Source organism: Spea bombifrons, chromosome 9 (genome assembly GCF_027358695.1).
Source record: "Spea bombifrons isolate aSpeBom1 chromosome 9, aSpeBom1.2.pri, whole genome shotgun sequence".
NCBI lineage: Eukaryota > Metazoa > Chordata > Amphibia > Anura > Pelobatidae > Spea > Spea bombifrons.
Genome location: NC_071095.1, coordinates 17,952,569 through 17,964,587, shown reverse-complemented (window position 1 = coordinate 17,964,587; position 12,019 = coordinate 17,952,569). Strand labels below are relative to the sequence as shown.

The 12,019-nt window shown below is 46.7% G+C and overlaps 1 long non-coding RNA gene and 1 pseudogene across 1 annotated transcript; both read left to right on the top strand.

Moving 5' to 3' along the window:
- The first annotated feature begins 1,247 nt into the window (after window positions 1-1,247).
- LOC128504912 (uncharacterized) lies at window positions 1,248-1,858 on the top strand. Its single transcript, XR_008355504.1, has 3 exons — window positions 1,248-1,278; window positions 1,517-1,533; window positions 1,819-1,858. It is a non-coding gene; the product is annotated as an uncharacterized LOC128504912 (long non-coding RNA).
- An 11-nt stretch (window positions 1,859-1,869) lies between these two features.
- LOC128504306 (putative neural-cadherin 2) lies at window positions 1,870-11,622 on the top strand (annotated as a pseudogene).
- The last annotated feature ends 397 nt before the right edge of the window (window positions 11,623-12,019 follow it).

Sequence of the window (12,019 nt, the reverse complement as noted above, 5' to 3'; positions counted from 1 at the left end):
ATTGTGGGACCCTTGTCAGAGCCCCTAACCCCACGCATCAGATTGTGTGGCCCTTTTCAGAGCCCCTAACCCCACGCATCAGATTGTGTGGCCCTTGTCAGAGCCCCTAACCCCACGCATCAGATTGTGTGGCCCTTGTCAGAGCCCCTTGTCAGAGCCCCTTGTCAGATCCCCTAAACCCACGCATCAGATTGTGTGGCCCTTGTCAGATCCCCTAATCCCACGCATCAGATTGTGTGGCCCTGGTCAGATCCCCTAATCCCACGCATCAGATTGTGTGGCCCTTGTCAGATCCCGTAACTCCACGCATCAGATTGTGTGGCCCTTGTCAGATCCCCTAATCCCACGCATCAGATTGTGTGGCCCTTGTCAGATCCCCTAACCCCACACATCAGATTGTGTGGCCCTTGTCAGATCCCCTAACCCCACGCATCAGATTGTGTGGCCCTTGTCAGATCCCCTAACCCCACGCATCAGATTGTGTGGCCCTTGTCAGATCCCCTAACCCCACGCATCAGATTGTGTGGCCCTTGTCAGAGCCCCTAACCCCACTCATCAGATTGTGGGACCCCTGTCAGAGCCCCTAACCCCACTCATCAGATTGTGGGACCCCTGTCAGAGCCCCTTACCCCACGCATCAGATTGTGGGACCCCTGTCAGAGCCCCTAACCCCTCGCATCAGATTGTGTGGCCCTTGTCAGAGCCCCTAACCCCACGCATCAGATTGTGTGGTCCTTGTCAGATCCCCTAACCCCACGCATCAGATTGCGGGACCCCTGTCAGATCCCCTAACCCCACGCATCAGATTGTGGGATCCTTGTCAGAGCCCCTAATCCCACGCATCGCGTGATTTTCCGCTGGAGACGTTTGCGCAGAAATCGGCTCATTTAAAGGGGAAAGGACGGCTGGATCCATAGCTCGTGGTAGCCCGGGGGCAATGTGATTTTCTAGATGTATGTAGCTGGAGCCATAGGCCATGATCCAGTCCTCGCTCTTGGGTCCCCGCACACCGCTTGTCTGATCTCGTGAACAACAATAATAATAATTGCTTTGGGGGGAATTTAAATCAATTAACATTTCTGGGGACTGGATACTATTACCAAGGATTAACGTCCGTGGTGGACGTTAATGACCAGAGCCCAGAGTGGACAATGGAGCCCTCGCCTTTCCTGGCTGCGGTGTTACCTTCTGCTGGCCCGGGAACACGCGTGTATAAGCTACATGCTATGGATAAAGACGAAGGCATGAGCGGAGAAGTGGAGTATTTCTTATTGGAAGGTAATAATTCCATATACACAATGTATATGATCCCGACGCGTTCCTCTCTCCTACAAATTTCTATTTGGGTTTAGTAGAGGACATGCTGTGATGGAGAGCAGATGTGTGCGCGATTTCTGGTGGGTATCCCAGAACCTTTTCTGCAAGCCCCTGTAGGGTTTTTAATTTGGCATTGGGGCGAGAGTGTTCTTGCTTGAGGATTTGATGTACATTTTTATGACATCTATTGGCTTTCCAGGTGGAGAAGACAGATTTGTCGTTGACCGTAGCACAGGTTGGTTACGGACAACTAACCAGAGTCTACAGGAAGGTCAGGATTATCTGCTCAACGTGCAGGCCACTGATAAGCTTGGGATGAGAGGTTCCCCGGCTGTCGTGTCTGTGATCGCCGGTGTCAGACCCTCACAATTTAAACAAGCTTCATACACCATACACGTTCCAGAAAGCGCTGCCCCGGGAAGCACGTAAGTCGCCATTCAATGGTCTCTTTGGTTTTGGAGCCACTGCCCGTGATGGATTGACCTGTTCTCCATCTTCTAGGTTGGTGACCGTATCCGCGATATCACATCAAAGCAATCCCCTGAGCACGGCATGGTTGCAGATCCCCAAAGCTTGTTCTCCGTTGACCGGATCACTGGCGTGGTGACGCTCATCAGGGCTGTAGATTTTGAGAGTGACCCGCACCAGTTTCTGTTGGGAGTTACCGCTACCGAAAAGCCGACGGACCTGAAGAGCACCGTGCAGGTAGCCCAACAGACTGTGGACGGGGTCTAGGAGTATTTCTCTGTATACGTCTCTGTACAACTTCTCAATAGGGAGTTTATTAAAAACACAGCTATGGGTTTAATTCCCTGCCCTGAAGAGCTTACAGTCTTTTGGTATATGAAACAGGAGATGTTTATTTTTGAACTCATGAGCCACTCATGATCACTGACTTAGGAAGCCGCAATGTACGCTGTTATGTAGCCAGGTAGTCATTATGTTTTAATGAAGTGTATAGGTCAGGAAACAGAGCGCCTATAATGTTCTTCCATAATGTTCCTATGTATTTTAATTAGATTGCTGCACAGAGAGGCTCGCGAATGCCTGCGCAGATGGTAGGAGACTCTTTCTAGCCCAGAAGGAGATAAAATAGCGAAAGCACATAGCGGAATTTATGCATCAGAAAGACGTACGCTCGTGTGCCAGGACGTGCAACGATTACGCACGTGTTTGGGGAGAACGCCCCCCGGCACGAGACGTGGCTTGAGATGTCTCCGTACGCGTGATATACATTTGGATGCATTGCTATTTTATGCAGATTGAATATTTTTCTCATTAAATATCTTGCAGGTGGCGGTTGGAATCTGGCGGTTGGTTAATGCCTGCAAGCCGGAATTTCAGCAGAAAATCTATAGCAAGGATAACGTACCTGAAACGGTGCCTGCGGCAGCCGCTCTCTTACAAGGCTAATGTGATAGTCCTTGCTGGTGTGGGGGGGTCTTATAGCTCTCTACCTGTACGCCCCACGAGATAGAATGCACTCTTCAGGTGATAACTCTCGCTATAAATTGGTATATTAGGAGATAGCGGCTGAGAAGAGGATCTATCAGTATATCACTGGAGGAGTTAGAATTTTATTATTCGCTTAGATGCAGCTTAGCGCCTTAACCGGTTGAAACCGTATAATATATAGTATAATATAGCTTCCGGCATCAGTCTGAAAGATGTCATCCATGGGATGAGGTACTCAGAGTATGTATGTATATGTATGTATGTATGTATGTATGTATGTGTGTGTGTATGTGTGTGAATACATATGTATGTATATGTGTGTGTGTGTGTATGTATGTATGTATGTGTGTGTGTGTGTATACGAGTGTATATGTGTGTGTGTATGTATGTATAATCTTTCCCAACTGTTAAACTTTGGGCAATTTTCCAAGCTTCACTTCCGAAGGAGAGGGCAATACAATGCTAGGCGATCAATTTAGAAGAGGGATAGTGTTGTCTGGTAATTAACAGCCACGCTGAATGTCGTGATCTATACTGCCCCCCAGGCCCGGACTGGGACAAAAAATAGGCCCGGGCATTTAAGCCTGAGCAGCCCATATTTATTTATTTATTTATTGTTAAAGCCCACCCGTACCATCTTTGCATTAAATCATTCACACAAATCATTAACACATTCATTAATGCAGTCTCACAAATCATTCAAGCAATTCATCCTCACATGAATTCATTGTCATACGCATTCACACAATTCATCCACACATTTATTCATTCATTCTCATACGCATTCACACTAGCCCCTCTCTTCATCTTATCTGCCCCTTCTCACTATGTTCCCCCTTTTCACTATGTAACCCCCTTCCCCACTTCTCAATATGTACCGCCTCTATCTATCCCCTCTCCCCCTTTCTCACTATCTAACCCCCCTCTGCCCCTTCTCACTGCACCCCCCTCCCTCACCCTACTTACCTTGTTGCCGGAGGAAGCAGCAACAGCGACCGCGCCTGTGCCAGGGCAGGATTGACTTAGGGGCTGATGGAGCTGCAGCTCCAGGCCCCCACCTTAAAATAGGTCCAGTCAGGACTGGACTGACTGGTACTATATGGCCGCATTAACGCAGAGCCCCTTAAGCCTGCCGCAACTACCCCCTCCTAACTATCTACCCTCTCCCTCTTTGAAGTTCACTTACCTTTCAGGAGTCCTGTGGTGGGGGTGCAAGGCCTCTGCCTCCCAGCTCTGCCACTGTATGGAACAGTATAGAGTGATGGGAGTTATGATGTACTTTTAGAGCATTATTAGATCATGAAAAAGACATTGGAAATGGTACAGCATAACACCCATCACTCTCACACACTTACCAATCCACACGTATATACCAATCCACACCTATACCAATCCACACATATATACCAATCCACACATATATACCAATCCACACATATACACCAATCCACACATACACCAATCCACACGTATACCAATCCACACATATATACCAATCCACACATATATACCAATCCACACGTATACACCAATCCACTAATCCACACCTATACCAATCCACACATATATACCAATCCACACATATATACCAATCCACACATATATACCAATCCACACGTATACCAATCCACACGTATACCAATCCACACGTATACCAATCCACACGTATACCAATCCACACACATATACCAATCCACACACATATACCAATCCACACACATATATCAATCCTCACACATATACCAATCCACACATATATACCAATCCACACATATATACACTAATCCACACATATATACACTAATCCACACATATATACCAATCCACACACATATATACCAATCCACACACATACACCAATCCACACACATACACCAATCCACACATATATACTAATCAACACATATATACTAATCCACACATATATACACCAATCCACTCTCACTGAATGTTTTCCTACCTTTCCTCTTTTCTCCTTACAGCTCCTTTTCCTCCTCTTCGCTCCTCTTCTTCAGTTCTTCTGTCTTCTCAAATTGGCGGCACCCGGTGCGGACCGCCCCCCGTCGCGCCCCCTGGAGTGTGGCGCCCTGCTCTAAGAGGCCGGGAAGTCCCCACCAGGGCCGGCCTTAGGGGTCTGTGGCCGCACAGGGTTTAAATTAAAACATCGGGGTTTTTTTTTTCAACTTTATTTAACATCCTCCATGTTAAATAAAGTTAAAAAAAAACTTTATTTAACATGGAGGATGTTAAATAAAGTTAAAAAACCCCCCGATGTTTTAATTTAAACCCTGTGCGGCCGCAGACCCGTAAGGCCGGCCTTGGTGGGGACTTCCCGGCCCCTTAGAGTGGCGGACCCGGTCGCAGTTGCGGCGGGCTTAAGGGGCAGGTGCCCCTTATGCCCTGCGTTACTGCGGCCGTAGGTAGGTTAGGGGCCTGGAGCTGCAGCTCCATCAGCCCCTAAAGTCAATGCGGCCCTGCCGTGGCCCGGCCCACCGGGCAAATGCCCGGTGTGCCCGATGGCCAGTCCGGGCCTGCTGCCCCCCGCAGGCCGGGGTAATGGTGCACGCGCTCTGCGAGGCATATGCCGTTTCTGCTGTCCTGTAAGTTGCACTCGGTCTACCTCTGCCGTGCTTAGTCCTGATTGGCCATTAGTCAGTTTATTGAGCGTGAGATGGTCGTTTAAAGAGAGGCGTCTCGAGGGGCCAAAGTTTGTTTTGTCCATTTTGTCGGTGTATTGCCGGAATCCTTTCTTCTCTCCCTTCTTCTCCCCCATCACAAACGTAGACGTTCTGTGACCGACACATTGTTGCCCTACTTTTATTCTTTAAAGCCTCCTTTGTCTTGCGAGACCTTCCCGCGAAGTGTTCCAAACTCCAATCTTTCTCCCCCTCGTCATTTTATAGCTTTAAAACTCGTTAGACCGGAGGCAAAGACAGGGGCCTTGGGCTATAATTTGCTATCGAGCAGCGTTAGCGTCCCTCCAGCCTGGTGCATTAAACGAGGGATTCCCAAATAATTTCCTCTCCAGTCTCCTTGGAATTGCAGCCGTACGATCCGGACAGAACAGACGTCTCCGCGTAATGGCCGTTGGTAACCCTTTTTTCTCATTCAGGGTTTTCTCATTTCATATTTCTTCCGCTTGCACAAATTCATTTATCATAAAGTAATGCAATTTTTTTTTTTCTTTCTTAACCTATTATCATCGATGACATGTCTGTAATTCCCGCGATTCTTTGGAGACGAGAGCGCTTTACGTTTTAAAGCCGGCCATAGATGTCTATTACGTCTCTGCCAGGGAGAAGGTCACGGTTCGGTCTTTTTTCTTTATGGCGTAAAATACTGTAGCCAGTGTATCAGCTTCACTCCCATAACTCAATGCGTTGTAATACATTGCGCATCATCATGTCTCTCCCAACGAAGGCTCGAGAGTTTGTCCCAATACGATCCATAAATGAAAGGCGACTGCATAGACTTTATTCTATAACGTCTCACAAGGGGTTTGCCAGGCTGGGATGAGTTTTCGGCTCAGAAGACTGAATGGTTCTATGGGAGCGTTTCTCTGCGGAGGAACTTGATTATGTACTCTGGGGACTGTTTTCCAGATACAGAACGTTTGTATCGGAGGAAGCGGCTCCCGACACCCTGGTTGCCACCGTACATGCCTTTGATCCAGATGGAGATCAGGTGACTTACAACATTTCGGAAGGAAATGGAGAAGGAAACTTTATTATTGGCTCCGAGAAAGGTACGTGGAGCTTTCTTATGTAAAATAACACTGATGCTTTTTACAGATACCTACTATTTCTTGCATATTCTGCTACCTTAGGAAGAAAATTCAGCCCCTCTTCCATCAGGTACCTCATACATTAAGTCAAACTCCAGAAAACCGCTTAGGAGAATAATCCCTTACTGAACGCCAACGAACTAAAGCCGTATTAGTACTGTCCTTGACTCCAGATCCTAACACAAATGTGTGGATTTAACGTTATTTCCAGTGTGCCCAGTACCGTCACCGTCACCACGCCGTAGTCCTGGAGAACCAGCCCCCAGGAACGTTTGTGCTGCAGGTGGAGGCAAAAGACGCAGACGTTGGCGTCAACTGTCAAGTGAAGTACGGGATCGTTCATCGCGAGGGCTCTCTTCCTGCATTCAGCATCCATCCGGACACAGGTGCCACAGCCTCCTATACCTTAAAGCCCTTTAAACATTGTATGGAGAGTAGGGCTGCGGCCCGGTGACCGAGGACACACTTTCCTCCCAGTGTATTTGTGTTCTAGGTTTTTAATATTCTTTTTGATGGATTGGTGTATACGCTTCTACCCTTCTACCCCAGGGTCAACAGCCATAGGTGACATCATGGAGCTTCATTTGATTCTGTTAAAACCAGTGCGTCAGATAGGCTTGGCGATGCAGGTTTTAACCATGGTTGTAGGTCATGTTAATCAGCCAAGCTTTTTTTCTCAAAAGCTTATGAGAAAATGTTTTTCTGTATTATAGCAGGAATTGTTAGTCACATCGTTTCCGTGCTTTCTTTAACACGTTTCCCACGCAGGAGTCCTGACAACCCTTCAGAGCTTTGATCGGGAGAAGCAGAAAGAGTTCCCCGTCGCCATCAAAGCCACAGACCAGGCGGCCGAGCCTCTCATAGGGCTGTGCCAGATCAACATACAGATCCAGGACCAAAATGACAACGACCCCAGCTTTGAGAACAACCACTACGAATGTAATTGAGTCTCCGTGGGTAGAGTATGAGATGTCTACAAGCACCAAGTCCCCATCATGTTCTTCTGTCCTCTTCTAATTATAGCTTTAAGTGGAATTCAGCGTTAAGAGTCTTCCTAGATCTGCTGGTCCACAAGAGCTTGGCCAGCTCGCCCATGGGGTATTTGGGACCCCAGTGGACAGCAAACAATAAAAAATGTTTCCATTCTTGTCCCAGATTTCCTGAGAGAAGATGCTGCCGTGGGAACCAGCTTCCTCCGCTTTGCGGCCCGTGATGACGAATATGGCGTGAATGGAACGATCAGGTACTCTGGAGAGGAACCAGTGGCCTTCAGCATTAACACCTCTACGGAATGGCTTTATGTTCGTCAGCCAATACCTCGGGTAAAGAAGCAAGCGTTTACATGCCATGTTTAAAGAACCAACTTACATTTCAACAAGTGAAATTAAAATATCGTGGGGTTGCCTTCTGACCCCAGATCCCTTTATACAATATGATTGCTGGGAATCGTCCACTGTCTTTTTTTTCTTGTTTGTTTTGGTTTTTTGATACGTGCCTCTGGGTAGCTCTGCAATTGGAAATTGGTTGGGCAATAGAATGAAAAACCCTCTTAGACAAGTACCATACAACTAATTAACACTTTGAGTATGTGAGTGGTGCATGAAACTCCTCAACCATCTGTCGCTTAAAGCTTTTTAATCAATTGGGAGAGCATTTTTGGGGTTGTTTTGTCTTTTCTTTGTGCGAGACCTTCAGACTGTGACTGGCCTCTATAAACACACGGTCGGGCAGGTTGCTGAATGCAGAAGGTTTAAGTGAATGTAATTAATTTCTCACGTTCGTGTAATTTTTTTTGTCTTTACCTCAGAATGCTCAGAATCAGCCTCCGGTCTGGAAAAAGAAAGATATGAACTGGTGATTCCAGAAAGTACCATGAGAGACACGCCTGTTGTGGTATGACATGACCTCTGACCTGGAAACCATTAGAATTTTTCCACCCGTTGGTGGGAACTGTACAATGCTTCCAGCCATTGGTAGGATTCATAGAAGGCATCCACCCATTGGTCAATGATCTCATTTGAATATGGATTTCTCCCTCATGCCCGGCTACCAGGGATCGTACCCATCTAGACACCTGCTTCCCGTTAGGCCTGATGTGAAACTAGTGAGAGGGAATGGGTTATGGAGACCATCCTGCTGTTGAGGGCTTCTTTTTACTGTAATTCACTGTTAATTACATAATGTTCTGCCGTTAAAGCTTCCTCACTGCTGAGAGACCCTCGCGTGACGTACAGTTTAGAGGAAGGATTGGTCCCGGCGACTAAGATGCCCGTTTGTTTATACCTGACGGTAAATCGAGAAGAAGGCTCTGCCTCCGTTCTTGTAGCTGAACCTTTAGATTATGAAACAACCGGGACTTTTATCCTGAAGATCCGAGCTCAGACCGTTGCTGCTGTGCCATTGGCTGCCTTCACTACGGTGTACATTAACATTACAGGTAGAACCTCGGGTAAAATCAATTCTGTGCCTGCGCTGCTAGAACAGCAAATGTGAAGCCAGACTTGTTTATATTGCAGATGTGAATGACAATGTGCCCTTGAAGGGCTTGAATTGGGAACATTTGTGCTCCAGGTGTCTGCATTTGTGCTCCAGCATCTGACCAAGATCTCGCACTGAATGGAGAGGTGAGTTCATACGTGAAATCTCATCACACGCACACTCTGACTCCTATAGCTCTGTGTTCCTGGGTATACTTAATGCGGTACCAACTTATAAAATCTGCACCCATTGATGCATGTTCTTCAGATATCCCTGGTCCTTCTAACCATAGCGTATATTCCTGTAACTTGCACATGTAAAAGAAAGTGCTTTATGACCATACCAATCCATAGGACAGGGCCGTACCAATCCGTAGGACAGGGGCATACCAATCCGTAGGACAGGGGCATATCAATCCGTAGGACAGGGCCATACCAATCCGTAGGGCAGGGCCATACCAATCCGTAGGGCAGGGCCATACCAATCCGTAGGGCAGGGGCATACCAATCCGTAGGGCAGGGGCATACCAATCCGTAGGACAGGGGCATATCATTCCTTAGGACAGGGCCATACCAATCCGTAGGACAGGGCTATACCATATGGATAGGAATTATCAGTAACTAGTAATATCTCATACCTGTGCTTATCAGTAATGCGGATCATTCATTTGACTCGACATACAAGTCGTTTCCGTTTAAAGGTTTGGTAGAAGCTCTCGGAAGGTTTATGTTACAGGTATGAATGCGAAGATCCGCTATCAGAATACAGCTGGGAATAACGGGGGAGCCCTGAATGTAGGCCCAGAAAAAGGCACTGTTTTCATTTTCCAACCACTGAATTACGTGTTGGCGCGGGTCTATGAACTCACTGTGCTGGCGTCGGACGGGAAGTGGGAAGATTATGCGCGTTGAACAAAAATGATGAGGCTCCGGTTTTCTTGCAGAACGAGTACCAAGGTCACTTAATGGTAGAACTGTCACACTTACCGGTTTTGGTACTGCAGGTATCCCTGTCTACACCACTTGTCTCTTGTACTTTGAACATGTTTGTATGTCAATGTTTCTGCTGTAGACCCAGATGACCGAGAACAAGAAACCATGAAGTATTCTCTGTATGGAAGCGGAGCCAAAAATGTTTTTACCATAGGTAAAAGGACAGGAGGAATATTTGGCCAAAATCCTCTGGATCGCGAGGAACACACACTCTGGAGGTTTGTGGTTCTTCCCACAGATGAAGGAGGAGATAGCCTCACAGGGTTTGCTGATGTCATCATTTATGTTGATGATGTGAATGACCACGTACCTCATTTCATCCGCGAGAGAAACACCTGCAGTGGAGATGTGCTGGAAAACGCTCCTGCCAACGCGTCCGGCATGGAGATGAGTGCAGTTGATCTAGATGATAAAACCAAGGGTTCCAATGTTATTCTGACTTAAGCATCTTCGGCATAGACTCCACCACCGGTGTTATTTATACAGCCCTCGGGAACCTAGACCGTGAAGAGACAGATACTTACTTTCTTCTTATAGAAGTTGAAGACGGCGGAGGAATGAGTTCCACCGGTACGGCAACTATTCATGTTCTAGATATCAACGATCACGCTCCGGTGTTCACCCAGGATACGTGGCATGCTACCATCTGGGAGACAAGTGAAATCAACGCTAACATCCTTCAGGTGGTGGCAGTAGATGAAGATGACGGAGAAAACGCTTTATTGTCATTCAGCATCGTTGGAGGAGACCCAGGCCACACATTCACTATTGAAAGCAACCAAAAGGATAAACATGCGATAATTAAACTTAATAAGAAGCTGGATTATGAGATCCCTGAGGAACAGAGATTTAACCTTGCCATCGAGGTCCGGGACTGTGATTTTTCTTCGGTTTCCCACTGCCTGATCGAGTTACAGGACTGCAATGACCACGCTCCGGTTTTCATTCCATCCGTTTTGCAAGTACCCCCTTTCTTGGAAAATATAGCTGTGGGCTCTACCGTTACGCATGTCACAGCTTCTGACTTCTGAAGTGGCGAAAGCCCTAGACCGTGAGGTGACTTCCATATACCACCCGGTGATTGTAGCCTCAGACCAGGGTACTCCAGCTCAAACAGGAAGCACAACTGTCTTTATAGACCTTCTGGATGTTAACGACAACGGGCCAGCATTGGCTGCTCCATACAAACCTATTGTTTGGGAAAACGCAGTCTGGCCTCAGACGGTCCATGTCAACGAGATACTGCAGAGAACGGAGCCCCATTTACTTTTACTTTGCCAAATGACCATCAGAATTCTTCAACATTCATGCTAATTGCCCACGGAAACAGCACGGCCTCTATTGAGACTCTGAGGCCCTTTGACCGAGAGATAGAGAGGGCTTTTTATCTTCCAGTGATAATCACGTACAGCGGGAACCCGCCTAGGGCCACCACAAACACCTTAACCATAACCATTGGTGATCAAAATGATAACCCGCACCGAGGAGCTCACAAAGACATCAGCGTCTGCATCCTGTAAGTGAGTAGCCTCAATAGTCTCTTTCTCTGCTGTTGTGACCATTGTTGTACCTATTATATCTTTACGTTCTCTGTCCCAGATGCATTATTTTACATGTTTTGGCTCAGAAATCTAATTTGCTTCTTGTCACCAAGTCTTTAATAACCCTTCCTATCCCCCCCCACCCCATGAACATCAGTTTGGTTATACATACGTTCTCTTGATAAAGAGGCAGGAATAATGTTTGTTTTTTAATTGATTATAGAGGCCCACAGCGAATGGCAGCTGTAAGATAAAGGTTGTTCTAGACACGCCATTTTTTATATGAATTTTAGATTTGTACATAAAATGAATGAATAAATTAAGCCTACGAGAGATCGGAACAAAGGAAAAAATAATGAATCTCCTTGCCAAGGACAGACGCCCGTGCACACTCTTATTTTTTAAAAATTTTTTAAGTAGGCTAATGACATGTAAAATATAAGAGTTGATAT